At 37.7% G+C, this 18,427-nt stretch overlaps 1 long non-coding RNA gene across 3 annotated transcripts in view; it reads right to left on the bottom strand.

The window, feature by feature from the left end:
* LOC311436599 overlaps nt 1-18,427 on the bottom strand; it is a 30,844-nt gene that overhangs the window by 4,088 nt on the left and 8,329 nt on the right. Inside the window, exons 3-9 of one of the 3 annotated variants that reach the window (XR_014692961.1) lie at nt 18,017-18,300; nt 17,276-17,382; nt 9,971-10,121; nt 9,046-9,152; nt 7,118-7,212; nt 4,163-6,959; nt 1,627-1,899 (exon numbers count right to left, since the gene is read on the bottom strand). This is a non-coding gene — a long non-coding RNA (uncharacterized lncRNA). Of the gene's footprint in view, nt 1-1,626; nt 1,900-4,162; nt 6,960-7,117; nt 7,213-7,804; nt 10,122-17,275; nt 17,383-18,016; nt 18,301-18,427 lie in introns of those variants that run through there. The other 2 variants (XR_014692960.1, XR_014692962.1) reach the window with 2 other exon arrangements.

Below are 18,427 nucleotides of genomic sequence, written 5' to 3'. Positions count from 1 at the left end.
AACAAAAACAAAACCAAAAAAAAAAAAAAACTTGACACATACATGTGCTTTTGTTCTTATTGATATTAAATATTCAAGACCTTTGTTCCTCCCCCTAAGCCCTCTCAGAGGATGGCTGAGATGAGGATGAGAGGATGACTGTACATTGTACTCCTTATAGTCAAACAGAGCTCAAATTTGACAAACTTAGGACCTCATCCAAGACCATCTGTTTTATCAGGCCTTTAATCAACCCTTCTTAAGCCATTGTTTTAAAAGAGAGAATAGGGATGCATTATTAACTTCTGTAGTCTGGAGGGGGAGAGAAAAACATTTTCCTCTTCAAGTGATATAATATACCCATGTGCTAAACCAACTGAAGCTATTACAAACAGTTTTTAAATACTGTATATTAAATACTGTATATTATTGTATATTACCTACAGAATGTGTAAAGCAAAGTAACTTTGAAAAAAAAAAAACAGATGAAATGTACTATTAAAGTCAAAGGAGGAGATACATTTGGGGGGACAAGGAGCTCGATATTTGTATTTCAAAATTTTTTTCAACTAATGAAAATTCAGGCTACGTGTTAAACTTTTGGGGAAAATGAACTTCAAATAATATATGCTTTAGACTAAGAAAGGAGACAATTTTAGAAAAAAAAAAAAAGTATGAGCAGACTGGAACTTCTATTGTACTTAATTTTAAATGTTTTTGGTAACTTGAAATAATAAAGACCATCAATATTTAGATTAATACTGAAATGAACTGGCATGTTTAGTTGACCATAACAGAAAGTCACAGCAGTAGCAATTCCACATCATTAGCTCCTAAGCAGGTAAAATTCCAGCAAGTCACAGTAAGAACTGGAAGATCATTGTTCCAAAAAGTGAAATCCCTGCCATCTCTGACAAGCAGCTAGAAACTTCAGTATCTTTTGTTTAGATACAGAATCATATCTTTTATCCACATTTAAGTTAATTTTTTTTCCTTTTATTTTGTGTCCCAAAACTGTTTCAACACAACTGGACATGAAGCAAAGCTATAGAAGAATGGCAAAATATTTTGTGTATGTGAAAAAGGAAAGAAACTGTCCCAGTCCTAGATGAGGACATAACAGAAGACACACAAGTGGCAACAGATGGCCTTGAGCTAAGATTAATGTTCAAAAATAGACCAAGAAGACAATAGCAACATCTACAACAGACCAGGGTAATTCAGACAATGATTAAAGCTGAAGAAAAGGAAATAACCAATGTTGTTAGTTCTTGGTACATTGGCATTGGGTCTTCATTGGGTGCTCAAGAGGCCAAGTTCATAGCTAGGGTAAGAGAGGTAAACATAGGAATGTGCATATGTCCCTATGTAGTCAGTTTTCTACACGTACTTGGAACATCCTATATATGGCAAAAATGGGAAATCTGTATATGTGCAAATACATCATATTACTAAAATCTGAAGGAGAGGAGGCTTTTTCATCAGGCAACTTGAAAAAGACAATGTGGTTTCTCCAAGATAATAAAGTATTTTAAAGGAAATATTTCCCCTCAACAAACTAAGCAGTATTCATTTCTCTTTCAATGAAGGGATGAAAGATCAGCTTCCCTAGAAACAGGTTCATCCTATAGTACTCCACAGACCTACATGTTTTTTTATTTTCCTCTCTCCTTGCTGTTTCTCCAGACCAAAGATGATGGTCATTTTGGCACTACCAACATTTCATATTTCCTTCACTATTGCTTGGATGATCCTCTTCCAAGGAACCAGTAGCAAGGACAGTGAAAATGTACAGCAGCTCCACAGCTTTTAGCAAAGCAAGAAGAAAAGAGCTCTGAATCACCAGGGGGGTCCCATTCTAATGCTTCGGTGTAAGTCATCTTCTGGGTATCAGTGGCTGTTGGAAGAGGTTCACAATGCCTAAGAAATTGAGTAGAAAAGGCAAGACCCTTTGTATTCTTTTCTTTTGGACAAACAGAATACTTCTATAGAAATACAAGTGTAATTTAGAACATCCTTTACAGAAAATGAATAAATAAATAAATAAATGGTCTTATTACAAACAATGTCTCTTCCCACTCTAAAACCAGCCTTCATATTAAAAAATGAGTTTTTTCTTCACTGAGATTTTCCTTTTTTAAATTGTTGTTTCCTGCATCATTTATTGCGTTCTTTGATCTTGGACTATACCTTTAAATCTATGTCATCTTTCTTAGGCTGTTTAGATAAATGTAGCCTAATAATTTTGCAGTTTTATCTTTAGTAATACAGATAACTATCAAACATTGTTTGCTGTTCAGTTGTGAACAACCACAAGATACTATTTTTAAACCTTCATAAAAGCCAAAAAAAAATAGCTGAAATCATGAAATCACTTAAAGTACTAGTAGTTATCACTGTAATTTTGAAGAAAACATATAATCTCATGCAAGCCATTTCTCATGTTTTGTTAATTAAAAAAAAAAAAAAAAAAAGATATCAAAGAAAATATCTTTACTCCATAAGGTCTCAGCTATTCAAAAATTCTGTATTTCTTCGCATTAAAATCTCTGACTATATTAGTCAGACTTTTAGTGACAAATTATGTCCCTCCAGCATTTATATGTATTACTTCTAAAGACATTCTGAGTTGTAGATCTCTTTGCAGACAGTAAAAAAAATCTGAGTAAAAGAACTAACATAGAGCAAGGTAATTTTAAAGTAATGAACTATTAGCAGAATTTAATACTTAATGTTACAGAAAAAAATTTAAGGAGGTTATCAGGAAGCTACTGAGTAAAAATGTAGCACCAGTAGACATATTTCCACAGACTTCTAAAAAGACAGAATTTCACACCGAGAGGAAGTGTTGGTGGCTTTACCACCTAAGATTTTCTGACACCAATGTGCATAATGAATGTTAAGAATTCAAAAAGAAAACTGAAGCAATGCTTAGGTACTAGATTATAGTTTGGAAGATTTTGTTGAATGTCATTTCCACAGATTCAGTGCTTTACATTGAAAATTTATATTCACTATACTCTTCAATATATTAAAAAGAACTGAACGGGACACAGAAAAACAGTTAATTATCAATTACAATCTTTTGTTCTGAACTTTTTTCATAATAGCTCCTGTAAATGTACATATTCAGTAAGTTTAATTTAAACAAGTTTAAGTTCACATTTTCCCTATTTCCCCTAATCATTCTTTCTATTGCAAGTGCATATCAAAAATATTGTGCAAATAGTTAAGAGATCAACTCTTCTAGTAATTCTTTCTTTTAATAGGGCCTATCAAGTTTGATATATATTGTCTCAGGTGACAACCAAGAATATAGCTACTGTGGAAAATTAAGATATATTTAGAGCGCATGAGTGACTCTACTTAGATGTATGTACCCTCCCTGACAGTGCTTGTGAAGACCCTTATATGTTATCTAACCCTTTACTAAATAACAACTAGCAAATTGAGCTGACAATAATTACTCTTATATTTCTTTTACTGTGAAGGAAATGTTCTGCTGCAGTAAATTTCTTTTCTACAAACAGTAAGGTAAGATAAAATATGAATGTTTTATGTGAATACTACATTCCTGACACTGTATGAGCAATTTTCTTATGTTGTAAGAATTGAAGAACTAGTCCAATTTAAACACCTGCATTTACCTCAAATATAACCTTCATTTGAACTGAATGATAAGATTGTTTCCTATAGGTTCTAAGATAAAATAAACTGTTTAAATCAGCAGCTGGATAAGTGGCAGAAGTATGAGCCAAGTGAAGACAGAGGAAGAAATGTCTCTCAGAAGAGTTTGCCCTGATCAATATGCTCAAGTTCACCTAATAAAGCTACCTAGTAATCACTCAGAAATGAGTGGGAGAAAGTAGGAACAGGTAGGAACCACAGCTGATAAAACTAAGTGAGATCACCAAGAATGTGAAGGAGCACTAGACTCTGTGCAATCTCTGTTCTTTAGGGTTTTCATGATCCAACAGAACAAAGCCCTGAGCAACCTGATCTGACCCCTCAGCTTACCTTGCTCTGAGACAGAGTTTGCCCTCCAAAAGTTTCTTTAGCTTTAAATATTCAGCAATTCCATGGCTGAAGATAATCAAAGGCATCTCAGATTTAGAATGATCATCAAGAAGTTTCAAGTTGTTTCTGACAATTTTGAAATGAAGTGTTTGTACCATTCACTTACATGGAAAGTTGTGAGACCGATCAGCTGTTTCACAGATTTTCCAACTCCTGCCAGTTCTCTTGTCTGTGTGAGACTAGAAAGCTCTGGGGGAAAAAAAAAAAAAAAAAATCCTTCCAAGTATGTGTCTGCCTGTCCATCCGTTGGTGTACTATGACCTAGCACTCATCAATCTTTACTTTTTGAACCATGGTAAGACAATGAAGTTCCCATTTTTAAACTATAAACTGGCTTTACAGGAAAGCTGTTTGGTTTTGGGGTGGAGAATAAATAAGGGATGAGAGAGACCAGTTAGCAATTCACTTTTTATTTTTGCTATAGATAAATATTTAGTGATAAAAGCAGGTACCTCATAATGAAAAAAATCTCAAAGACAAAATTCTTTAGATCTATCAATTTGTAATGAAGTGGTTATCTCAGTTCATCTTCAGCTTTTTGATTAGCATTGTGTTATACTATTTACATGCCTGCATACAAGACTGCATCAAAATTATTGGTATGTTTTTCATATCAATAGATGAAAAAAGGAGTAAATAGATATATATATTTTTAGTTAACACTACATGGATTTTGAATTTTGTTCAACCTTCATGGAAGTTAAAGAATGTTGCTTTAACATCTTTTGAGGAAGCTCACTAAAATAAAATAAAATAAAATAAAATAAAATAAAATAAAATAAAATAAAATAAAATAAAATCAGATAAAGCAGATGACAGCGGACATATCCCATGATAAACATATATATGGACCTATTATTGTCTACTTGTACATTCATACACAAATACTTTCCAAATGATGGTTTATTCATCATTTTCTCAAAATCACAATTATATCCCTGTGTCTTACCTAACCTATCCTTACTTTGATAAAAGGTAATAGGTTGGTCTGAGAAGCAGACTAGGCTTTCAGTTAAGGCTTGAATAAAAAAGAGCAAAATTTTCAAAAAGCCCATAGTGAATCAGAAATCTACTCTACCCTGAGAGTCAATGGGGCTTGAGTGCCCAACACTCTAAAGATATACTGAGAACTTGCCTCTATCCTTGATTAGACATACAGGAAGGCAAAAGGACTACCAGCCAAAATTATCCTCCTGCCTTTCAGTTTTGCTTTTGCCCTAACTCTGTATCTAGGCTCTTTACATACATACACACTCATATAAAAATGAAGTATATGTTTGAATAGACACAGTTTCTTCACTCACACTGAAATACCACTGTGGTTATTTGACAGTTTTCAGGAAAACCACATATATCTGGTGCCCACGTACCAATTAATGTATTTGCCTGTCCTTCCAATGTTGCTGATTGTTCCTTGGGCTTAACCTTAGACAGTGACTTAGTTAAACGCTATATTGAATTTCACCATTTCCATTTGAACTACCTTTCTGGTAGTTCGCTGAAGGGTTTATAGTTATCATGAGTGACCAAAGTACTTGGATGTGTGTACTTAGGTCAATGTATAGGCCTATACATGTGGGATGGGGGAGTGAAATCTTTTAAAATAAAACAGCTGCACAAGAAATGGTCAAGCCATTGAAGGCAATATGATAGCTGCTATTAAATCCCACTTTGAGAAGCTTCCTTTAGCTTTGATGATTTTTTTCATCTCAAAAGTTGCTATCAATTTTTCAGTGACCTCAACTCAACCTCACAAAATCAACCTAGCTTCTAGTCTGTTCACATTTTCCTTATGTGGTGACAATAATAATAAAATAAAAATAGTAAATTACCCCAAAAATGAATATGACCAAAAAAAAAAAAAAAAAAAAAAAGGATGATTTTGGTTTAGAAAATGAATTTTATTTTGTTTTTGCAAGACCATTACCCTGAGTCAGCTCAGATCAGGATCTCTTTTGTCTAATGTTCAGGGAGGTTTGGATACACAGTTTGAGACTTCACCTTTAATTGTAACCAAATGCCCTGTCTTACAAGCAACTGAGGGTTACCATAAAGGTGTTCTCAGCTTTTCAGGAGCTGTTGCTGTGCTTGGAATAAAAATTATTTATCCAGTGCCTGCTCAATACAAAGTCTGAATAACTCTTATTCTCTATCTATGTTAATAGTGTCTTTATTAAATATCCTTGCAATTTTGGTCTCAAATATTCCCATTCAGGTAGGAAATGAAGGCATAAAAGCCATGGTCTCTGTATCACCTAGAGCTGCACTGCCTACATGAGAGTGGGACCCAGCAGCACAAGTTACACACTGAGCATCTTTTTCTCAGTGCATATGAGGCATCCTGCAATGAGATCAACAGAATCCCTATGTCAAAGAGAAGATTTCTTGTGGACCTCATGCTGAACACATCTTAAAATATTACCCCTCCTCAAGACTTAAGTGACTTGGCCAGTATAGAGCTCCTATATTTCAGCCTGGGAAATCTGTGCAGCGTATGTGCACTCCACCCCACACTTCAGGAAGCAACACGTCCTGCTGCACATGCAACATTTCATTGCTCTGCATATTCACAGTAAATCTGACTTACAGAGCCTTTACTGTGTATGTTCCCAATGACTGGGCAGCACATGGGCAGTAGGTCCATTAGACAATCCCCAGAAGTGTCAGTCTTACTGTGCAGGCATGCAGTGACTTTGTCACATGTGCATAATAAATATGATGCTCTCCGAAAGTGTTGGGCTGACTATGAGAGTTCATGCAGTCTTGTGGTTACCACCAGGCTGTGTACAACCTGCTCATAGAGCAGCCAGGGCAGAGCATCTGACCTGCCACAGAAAGCAAACAGCTTGAAATCTTAACAAATGTATAAATTATTCAACAGCTGCCTAAACAATGTTTCTGGGCTGAAAAAAAAAAAAAAAAAAAAAAAAAAAAAAAAAAGAGAGAGAGAATATGTTCAGTAAATCCAGCTGTTTAGTAGTCTTAAATCAGCAGTTTATGAAGGTGCCTCTGAAGTTCATGGTCTTCTCTTGAACATTGGCACCTGCACCTCTATACTCACACTGGGATAAGTGACCTTCTACCTCCATCTGCATGTTCCAAACCCCACCTCAGGTAAAGAAGGAGCCAGTTTCTTTCATAGCCTGGGTGATATTTCTAAACAAAAAAAAAAAAAAAAAAAAAAAGTTTACTTTTTGTAAAGTCAGTGGAAGGACTTTAAAATATACTCAAATCAATAGCTACAGCAGTTGGCCAGAAATGTGAATACTTATAAACTAAGAATGACATCTAGGTTGATAAGTGCATGGAATACCTGTCTTGAGGATTTATGCACCTCTGTTTTGGCTCGCCCAGAATTGACACAGCCTCTCAAAATTACAGCAAATGTCTGGAGCAGAACTGGGGCATTCGAAGCTACTAATTTTGCTGTCACATCATAAATGCTGTAGGTGACATTTGATTTCTTAGCCAAGACTATCAGCACGGGCTGAGTGAGAGGGATGGTCTCGGAAGTGCTCTGCTTTCCAGCCTGCTCTGCTCTTCACAAAGTCACACAGCCCTCAGCACCACATGCAGTAACATGCAGCATTGAGTATTAGGTTAGATCTGATGGAGAAAAACAGGAAGTCAGCTTCCCATGTGAAGCTTGTGAGTTCACTTTTCTCATAGCTGGTTCACTTTCTTCTGATGGGATGTCACCCTATACTCCTTGGTACACACCAGAAAAGTTCTGTCTCTCCCACAGACTAACCTTCTCATGGTTACAGAAATCAGCATGCCAGGTGAAGGCTTGGGTTTGCCTGCCAGACCGCCTCTTCCAGAGCTATGGTTGCTGTTTTTCCATGCAGTGTCCAGCTGTTGAACATCCTGATGAGATATTGCACCACTCCACAGGAAACCAGCAAAGATAGTGGAGGGCACCTAGGCGGTACGGCTGTTTGGTGGGGAGACCGGCTACTGCTTAACGTTCCTCACATACCCACATCTCCCTGCTCACCTATGTTTTACTTCATATGGAAAAATGTTAATAAAAAAAGCAGAACCACTGTCCACCAAGATGAGGCAGCCACAAGCAAAGTTAGATGTTACACACAGTTACAGCTATATTAAAGTGTCAAGAAAATAACAAGACCATTATTGAAATGTTTTCATATTTTATTTAATTTTAATTTTATTATATTTTTTTATTTTTGTTATTAAACAAAATATTACAGAAATGTCATCCCCAATTTTATCATAGTGCTATGAATTTTGCATTACATGTATGCTCTTGACAAATATTCTTGCAAGTACAATGTAATTCCGCAACCTTTTTACAAAATCTTCAGAAGAGACAAAAAGAAGTGAACTACCTTGGGGCCAGATTCTGTTCTCAAATGCATTTTGCCTCCTACTGACTTTGGTGGGGGTTTAGATTAAGGATAAAACAAAATGCCTAAGCGTTCAGATTAACTATATTAGTTTGTGAGGTACTGACAAGTTTCTAGGGAGTGTCATTCTGATTTTTATGACAACTTTTTCTCTGAAGGTCTTCAGTAGGAAGACATCTTAAATGAGCACTTGTTTTGGTAGCCTTGCAAACCCTCTGAGCCACCATCAGCAGCAGTGATTCTTCAGTGATCCAAGGACTAGAGAGTTGAACCACTGGGACTGCAGAGGAGAATCACAAAAGGGGTAATAGTGGTGACCTTGCGATTTCATCACAGCTCCCAGTTTCAGGGATCAAAAAACAGAAGTCTGTGTGTGGTTCTCAAGTTGGGAATGGTCTTTAGTGTCCACAAAGAGTTGTAGGTGACTACATTCATGCAGCCATAGGACTGACTTAACTTACAGCAAGGGCCAGTCAGATTTTGAATAGGAAATATTAAGTGTCTGCTGCTCAGCTGGAACACGTACAATTATACAGAATACATAGAACAGTGTCTCAGTGCTCTGGGGCATGCACAGACATAAGCAGGCTTATACTCTGCACTTACACTGGGCACTTACCATGTCAGGAGTCTTTCAGCTATTCAATCACTTTCCCATACTTCTTCCAGTTTTTGCAGTATGTCCTCCTCTCATGCTTCAGATCTTTTCATCCTCTTGACCTTTCCCTATAATATTTTTACATGTCCTTTCTTTAGTCTGCTTTTCTTTCTCTGACCTTTTCCCTCTCTATTCTTACTTCCAAATCCAGTTTTTGATTTAGCTTCTTTCTCGGACTCTCTATTCAAAGTCTGTAATGTTACCCCCACTATCGAGTGCATCCCTTTTTCCTGCTTTTTTTAGGTTACTATTTCAATATAAGTTTGTTTTTCCTCAACATTCTTAAAATCTCTCTTCTGTATATTTTATATATTTTTCATATTCCTTTACTTTCTAAATCATTACACCCTGGTCAGTTCCAAATGTAACCTTCTTCTCTGCTGTTATAGTATCTATTTGCATGATGCTCTCACTCACAACTTGCTCTACTTCTCCATCCCTTCAGTTCTTAAAGGAAATGGCATACCATGATAAATCTCCATACAAAACTTCAAAGTTGCTACCCAATCCTCTGCAGTTTTCTTCATAACCCATCCCATCAGGAAAAATGTATCTGTTGCCTACATCTTCTCACCAGCTGGTAGACAAGAACTCACATTGCTTAAGAGAGCTAAGGCAAAAGCAGTTTTGGTTCTTTAAATTCATTGGGGTTCCATACATTCTCTATCTACAGCAGAAGGCTTTTGGTTATCACAGGTATTCTCCATTAGAAATGTCTTCATTCTGGAATAATCATTCTATTACATTATCAACGCTAGGTATGGAACAGGGTAATATCAATATTGTTCTTGAAGAACAAGTCTGCTTAGAAGACATGATCTATGAGCACATTCCAAGACTACAGTTCTTCAGCTGCATATATTTCCACTGAGGATAGGAAAAATACCTGCTCATCTGCTTAGAATTTTGAAGCCAATCCTTCAAAGTCAGGTAAAGTGTTGTTTCTTATCCTTCAGCCTACCTACTGCTGAAAACAGGGCATGAATCAATGGAAATGTTGCAAGAACTCAGATAGCTGACACCATCCAGATAGATTCCTGTTTTTAACATGTTAGGAAAAAATAAAAAAAATAAATAACAATAAATAAATAAAAAGAAATAGATCAGATGTATTTGATGGTCTCGAACAAAACCATTTAAAAGCATGTATTACTGTGAAAATTGTTTATTTACCTATACCACTTTCAACCACAAAACTGGTTCCTCCTATGCTGCTTTTTTTTTTTATTTTATTTTCTGATATTAGAGAATCACTTTCGACTTCCCTACATCTCCTTTCAAACTAGCAATAAGAACACAAGTTACTCATCTTTCCTAGACTTCTTGCAATCTGGCAAGAAATTCTTGGACATTCTGAAAGTAAACCCTTGCTCCTTGCACTACCATCAGTTGATCTTTTTCTCTAAGAGGCCACTTCAGCAATCTCTTTGCTTCTTTCAGATCAAAGCCTGATCAAGAACACAAATCCACAGTCCTTTCCACAAAGAATGACTAGAATTTTTTGCACTTAGACTGCTTTTTAGAAACACAAGAAGTCTTTCCCATACAGAAGATATACTTGTTTACAGAGAATTGTGAATTTGGGGGGGGTTTTATGCCACCTAAAAACATGAAGATGAGCAATGTAAACACCTGTGTTGGTACTTTTCTTCCTCTGCTATATAGAATTTTAAAGTTTAATTAGATGATAATTTCACAGTGACCATAAGGATATGTTTTGTATCTACAGATACAAATATGAATAACTGCAGAAGTTGCTCCTAGTATGATGACTAAGTAAATGCTAGACGATATATCAAGGAAGCAGTTGATTATTTGCAGATCAAAAATTGGTCTTGAGTAACAAATAACAGTTTTCCACTTCTAAATGGCTATCTTCTCTTCTCTTCTCTTCTCTTCTCTTCTCTTCTCTTCTCTTCTCTTCTCTTCTCTTCTCTTCTCTTCTCTTCTCTTCTCTTCTCTTCTCTTCTCTTCTCTTCTCTTCTCTTCTCTTCTCTTCTCTTCTCTTCTCTTCTCTTCTCTTCTCTTCTCTTCTCTTCTCTTCCCTTCCCTTCCCTTCCCTTCCCTTCCCTTCCCTTCCCTTCCCTTCCCTTCCCTTCCCTTCCCTTCCCTTCCCTTCCCTTCCCTTCCCTTCCCTTCCCTTCCCTTCCCTTCCCTTCCCTTCCCTTCCCTTCCCTTCCCTTCCCTTCCCTTCCCTTCCCTTCCCTTTCTTTCCCTTCCCTTCCCTTCCCTTCCCTTCCCTTCCCTTCCCTTCCCTTCCCTTCCCTTCCCTTCCCTTCCCTTCCCTTCCCTTCCCTTCCCTTCCCTTCCCTTCCCTTCCCTTCCCTTCCCTTCCCTTCCCTTCCCTTCCCTTCCCTTCCCTTCCCTTCCCTTCCCTTCCCTTCCCTTCCCTTCCCTTCCCTTCCCTTCCCTTCCCTTCCCTTCCCTTCCCTTCCCTTCCCTTCCCTTCCCTTCCCTTCCCTTCCCTTCCCTTCCCTTCCCTTCCCTTCTCTTCTCTTCTCTTCTCTTCTCTTCTCTTCTCTTCTCTTCTCTTCTCTTCTCTTCTCTTCTCTTCTCTTCTCTTCTCTTCTCTTCTCTTCTCTTCTCTTCTCTTCTCTTCTCTTCTCTTCTCTTTTCATGCAATAGCAGACAGATTCTGCATGGGGAATAAGAGGATCATAAGATCTGTGGATGGATGGGTAGAGGCTAGTGTTAGCTTGGGCTGCATACCTGGGTCTCCTTTTGTTCGCTGGCAGAATTTCTCAGGGCAAGTCCTTAAGCAGAGATGAAGACTGAACTCAGTGGTAGAGGCTTTGTTTAACATGCTGCTGCATTGAGTCCACCAAACAGACTTCAGATAAGTTGGTAGGGACTTGGACTAGCAACACAGAAATGAAAAGCTTCATTCTCTATTCATGGTCTCTTAAACTATTAACTCCCACTTGAATTGCTCCACTAGATTCTCACTGTAAGGTCTTCAGCCTTTCTTTTGTTCTTTTCTCTTCACTTTATCCTGTTGATTGTGCAGGAGAGCATTCTAGACGTGTAGAATTTCAAGCTGAAAAGTCCCTTCTACTGGAAATTTAAATAGATTTGACGCTATGAAAATATCTTACAGCATGCACGTGTTGCATGTTACAAGGGAGTGCAGTTTCTGCCTGAGTCCAAGCTATTAATAATGATTTGTATGGAGACTAAGTAACAGAAAAAAATATTTAGGAAAAGATTTCTTAGTTCCTATAAGATTGATTCTTTGGTAGGCAACTTTCTTAGTTTATGAAGTAATTTAGAAAGTGCTGTGTTGTAAATTACAAAGTACAGTACATAGCACTCAGGCTAAGGGCAGTTTTGTTATTATGACTGCCTGAGATCTGATAAACTATTATATCTGCCTTTATAAACACTTTATTAAATATCACACTATCGCAAACCCAAGAATGTTGTATAAAAGCAACTTGAGCAATTCAACATCCACTTTTTGTCATAAAAAAAAAAAAGAAATATTCTCTTGATTAGTTTCTATAAAGCATAATAACTGTAAAATAAACAAGATAATCCTTATGTAAACAGCACAGGGTACGTGGAGCACAGAAATGGATAGAGGCACAAAGAACATTCTTGGCTTTAAAACTTGAAAGCAAATTTCCTCTTCATTTAATCTAGTTTTAATTGCAGTATTTTTAAGTCACTGGAAAAAAAATAAAAATAAAAAAACTTTCCTAGTTTGTGGATATGTTTTGTTTTGTTTTGTTTTGTTTTGTGTTTTTTTAACTGCATCTCTCCTCCAAGGAAGCATCCCCTGGACAGCAATGAATCTTTGTGTTCATGAGTTGCTTCAGATATACCCCTAGATATCAACTGCCTGGCAACTATTGTTCTGTTCTTCATATATCAAAGAAACAAGATTTGTCTTGCCTGCACCCAGAGTAAATATCTAACCTAGGGTTCACTGGCAACATGCCTTACTCCATATTAGAAAAGCAACAAGTGTTTCATGGCTATAACCATAGGAAATACAGACTTGTCTGATAATCAGCTCTTTGCCGTCTTCAAACATTTCCTTCATGTCAGACATAATGAATGGATTTTATTTTCTTTTTTCTCATTATTTTAATCCCCAATTTTGAAGGCTTGTGGTGGTTTTACCGTGCTGGGCAGCTAAACCCCACAACCGCTCTCTCACTCCCCCTCCTTTAGATGAGGAGGGGGAGAAGTAAAGCAAAGAACAACTCACGGGTTGAGATAAGGATAATTTAATTAAAGGGAAATAATTATAATAATTAAATAAAGATTACCATGAACTAAACAATTTAACTAAGGGGAAGTAAAAGGGAAAAGGGGAAAAAGGGAGGAAAACAAACAAACAAAATAAATGAAAGCTATATGGAAGTGCAGAGGAAAGAAATTACTCTCTACTTCCCACAAATGAGCGATGATTGACCACGTCCTTGAAGCAAGGCCTCAACGCACGCAGCCGGTGTTCGAGAGGAGGACCGACGTCTTCTCAACGAGAGCCCACCCCTCCCCTCTTCTTCCTGTTTCCACCTTTTATTGCTGAGTGTGACACCACATGGTATGGAATATCCCTTTGATTGGTTTAGGTCAGCTGCCCTAGTGATGTTTCTCTCCTCACTTTTTGCCCACCCTCTAGGAGGGTTAGAGAAAGGCCCAATGCTGTGCCACTGCTGCTCAGCAGTAGACACGACACTGGTGTGATAACACTGCTGTTCCAGCTACAAGTACAGAGTACGGCACTGAATGGGCTGCTGCCGGGAAAGTTAACATTCCAGCCAGACCCAGTACAAGGCTGTACATTCCCATACTTGACATTCCCACAGTGACCAACGTCTACAACACTGTGCAAATGTTACATAGTGAAACTTCATGTGGCCAGCTGAGATGCAGAGACACCTGCCTCTGCAGAGACCATCATTGTGGATGCCAAAGAGAGCAGTATCAGACCATTTTCAAAAACTAGATAGTTCTCAAATATTACTAATTTTGCCAGATCCTAATGTCTCTTTTGAACTAGAACACTGACTAAGGTGGTTATGTAAATACTGAAAGGAAATTATTAAATCCTCTGGGGTTCTATTTTTTTCCAAATTCTCATATAAGCATACACTTGTGTGTGTTAATCAACTTATAAAACATGTTTAACTCCTATAATAGAAATATAAGACATAAACAATGTTAGAATTTAAAGTCCTGTTTTGATCTTATTTATAACCTCATAGCATCCATCCTACAGATAGCAGATTCTCTGTTGACAGCAACCATGGGAATGTGTAGTAGCAATCAGTATTTAAAATGGTTGGAGTCCAGGCTAAAGACTGGGGTGCACTGAAAATTCCCCAATGTTTTTAATGGAAGAGGGTGAGGGAGGAAAGGACAGTTAGCTTATTTTCCAATATCTGGTATAGAAACACTAGAAATTCTAAAAGAGTCAGGAAAGAAAGAATCTTATTTAAAATTATTCTTTCAAAATAGTGACATAATTCTGGACTAATATTTAAATCATTAGATCATAATTGCTGATTTCATAGATTTTCATAGGTTAAGGGAAGAAAAAGAAAAAAAGGAAAAAAAAAAAAAACTACCGTGCAGTTTCATATTATATTACTCATTTGAGCACTTCCAAAAATAAGCAATTATGGTTCCTGTGATCTTGAAGATATGCAATATATAACTACAGTCACCATTTAATTATGAATGTTACTGATTTTATGAGAAAACAGAAAAGTGTATGAGGGTCTTTCTTTACTATTTGCTGTTAGGCTACCTCTGGTGATTCCCACTTTGTCATGGCACATGAAGGGTAGAGGTTATTGTAGAAAAAAATGTCAGAAATGTCAGAAAACAATCATTGAAAAGGCCTGTGCCAGTCAAGCCTGGGGTGTTCCAGCCTACTGGAAGATAACCTATCTCCAGACTCTTACCCATAGTCTAAAGAAGGAAGCAATCCTTCCCCATACAGAAAAGTATTTGAGCATATTATACCTACTCTTTTACAGAAGCTGGATAAGCATCAAGGTTTTTCACTTATACTAATGCCATCTTTCATCTAATTTACCATTTATACACCATTTCTGAAACCCCCAAATTTAACCTGTGGCAGATTTATGAGGAGTCAGAGTGAGAAAATAAATTTAACTTCCATTATTAACTGCTAGGTAGCACTGTACACACTCCTATGGCACATTATGCTTTCTTAGTCATGCACCACCTCAACATAGATTAGGTCAGTGTCCTCCCAGGGTTTATCTTCCTGTTTTTTGTTATTATTATTCCTTTATCAGGAGGGTGTATGCAACATTTGCCACATTTATACATTGATATATATTTTTAGAGATAGACCAACAGGCAAGAGCAACAAAATGTCTTGCGGATGTACCACAGTGTTCAGTGCAACTCCACGTTTAATACAGACTGCGTTTATCATTAGTCTAGAGGGTAGAAGCATAGTTATGTCATTAGCACAGCAATTAACGTGTTATGTGGTAGTCAATAAATGTAATTACTTGTACTTAAACAGAGACATCTAGTTTAGCTTATACAAGAGAAACTAACCCAAGTTAGCAAGTTTTTTTTCCGAAACAATTTTTAAGGGGAACACAAAAGGGAGGAGGTTTTCTCCTCTGGCTTTTCAGAAGAGTTTCTAGACCACTGTGCCTCTAATCAGGATTAGATGATAGCATTTGAAACACAGGCAGCTGGGGCTCTGTTCACCACTCTCCCCGGTTGCAAAGCTGCGTTGCTGAGCTGATAACAGACAAAGATTTAAAAGCCTATCCCAGGCACAAGCTCGTCTCTTTGGGAGCTGTCTTGGTGATATGTGGGTGAACCTCTGCCCAGTACACATGGCCTAATGGTCACAGAGCAGCACACATAAGGAATCCCATTACCTACAAAGGTATTAGGAAAGTGTTCCCAGCTGAAATCCTTTATCCAATTCCAGTTGTTGTTTGAACAACAAAAACATTAAGGGCAGCATTGTTCCATTTGCTACTGTGTAAAACAATGCAATGACTGTTTAGAATCACATTTTTTTTCATGAGTAGCTGAATTTACTGTGGGAGTAGAGAAGCATTTACATCCAGAAAATATGCATTCCTCAAAGCAGATGTTTTTGATTTTAATAACATCAGCCTGTAGAAATGAATATCTGAAATATTCTGATTGCTGTGTGTATGTTGCTGTTTAGGACTAACACTCCGTCGTGGTGGGTTTGTAGAAAGATTCAGGAGCCACCAGGAGAAATAAGCTGCTGCTAACTCAGCTACCAAGAATAATGGTGCATTTTTTTTCTTTGAAAGTCACTTAAAAATGCCCTCCTGTGCAGAAGAATGTCATTTTATGCACTGTAGATATGCTGCATTATAGATCCATAGACCCCTACTTTGAAAATTGCACATGTAAAATTGTTTGCGGTGTGTGCCTTTACTTTTCCACACATGCAGCCCAGATGTGCACATGCACATATCATACGAAATGGGCATGTTCTGTTTTTACAAGTTAGGACATATCTTTAGGAACTGTGCACCAATGGAATTGGGGGAAGCCCTTCATGGGCTCCAGAATATGCAGGGCATAGCCCCTGGCTTCCAGCTAAGTAAAGATGTATGTATATCCAGGGCTCATTTTTCCACTGCTCTGTCTATACTGAAGACTGAAGTCTAGCATAGAGCTCCTTGAAGTGGCTATAAAACAGTGCTTGCTTCAGTGCAGTAGCACAGACCTTAGTCCAGGCTAGCTTCTCAGTGAAAAACTGAGTAAAAATAATCTTTGCGTTCTGCCTTTCTAAGCAAGACTGCTCATTGTATTAGAGCCAGCTCAAGTACATATAAATTATTTCTTTTAACAGTACACACTTGCAAACCTTAATTTCATGTAAATGGGAACCACTTTCCTAAGCAATCCTATTGCCTTAAGCAGGAAGACTTTTGCTGATGACGACTGTGTCTGTCAGTTTTTGTGGTCTTTCTTTTTTCCATGGATATATTTTGTAGGTGTTGTTCATTGCATGGCTAGGATTGGCATATCTGATCTGCAGATCCTTCTACAGCTTTCTTAATAAATAAATAAATAAATAAATAAATAAATAAATAAAAAGGGTTCTGAAATCAACTCTAATCCATTTTTTAAAAATGAAAACAGTAATAAGATTTCCATTTAGCAACATATAAGAACATTTTTAACTTAAATGACTTACTTTTGAAAGAATAAATGCACCCACTACTTCTGCTTTCTGCTTCCATCGCTGCTGGAGTTCCAAGTGACTGATAACTTAGGGAGCCATGCTGCCTGCATGTCTGTGTGCTGAGAATGGGAAAAAGCTGGACTGTGAGATTACACATGAAGTCATTTTACTCAAGTGCTGCACTTCTGAATCACAGAAGCCCAGTAGCAAACCACTGCACCTAGCAGCTATTCCCTGCTCTCTTGGTGCCCTAAAGTAGGATTTGGGTGATCAGAGTTAAGCCAAATTAGGACTTGATAATAAGAAAAAAATAAAACTAGGCACGAAGTTAGCAAAATATTCCTAGCACCTGAGAAGCAGACTTGTTAGCATTGAACGAAACAGTTTTAGGACGTATAAATGCCATTTTACAGTGGAACACGACCCTTAAAAATATATTCTCTGTAAGGCAGATTTTTAGAGGTACTGAGATGCAGAGAGCTGCGTATTTTGGTTTCCAAACATATCTAGGGCTTAAATCATCAAAGGGATTTATATGCTGAACCTGCGCATACTTCAAGGAGCGTTAGACTCCTTGCCACTTTGAAATCCTCCCCCTAAAGTATCTATCTTTATTTTAGCATGCGAATCTCTCTATAAACTTGGCCCTGTGAAACCAAAGCTGTGTTTCAGCTCCACGGGTGGATAAACGATCTCAATCATTAATAGTTTGGGAGGAACTAGAAAAAAAATATATATATATATCAGCCTTACGCGTTCAGATGGATGGTAGAGCATTAATTCTGGCTTCAGGTTTTGCGTATCAGTAAACCATGGGAGGGCACTGCCAGTGGCACCATAAATAACCAGAACATGCCCCTGCAGCGGTCAGACAGGAACTCTTGCGCCAGTGCCGCTCCCGTGCGAGTCCCGGGGAGTTCTGTCTCTGGCCGGGGAGGGAAGGGGGGGGCAGGGGCGGGTGTCCCCGTCTCGGCGGCCGGGGGAGATATGGGGCGTTTTTTTCTCTGCAGGCGTCTTTGGATGTACCTGTAAAACAGCTGAGAGGTAAACCCGTTGAATCCTTGTGTTTTTGCTGCTAGAGAGGATCTATAAAAAGAGATTTATTGTCATATTTCCCTTTTGTGTTGTACCGTTCCTCTCCACCATAAAATATTCTCGTCGGTT

This window comes from Aythya ferina (genome assembly GCF_964211825.1).
Source record: "Aythya ferina genome assembly, chromosome: 4".
Lineage (NCBI taxonomy): Eukaryota > Metazoa > Chordata > Aves > Anseriformes > Anatidae > Aythya > Aythya ferina.
The sequence above is the reverse complement of the archived record's forward strand: the minus strand, read 5'-3'. Positions and strand labels throughout refer to the sequence as shown.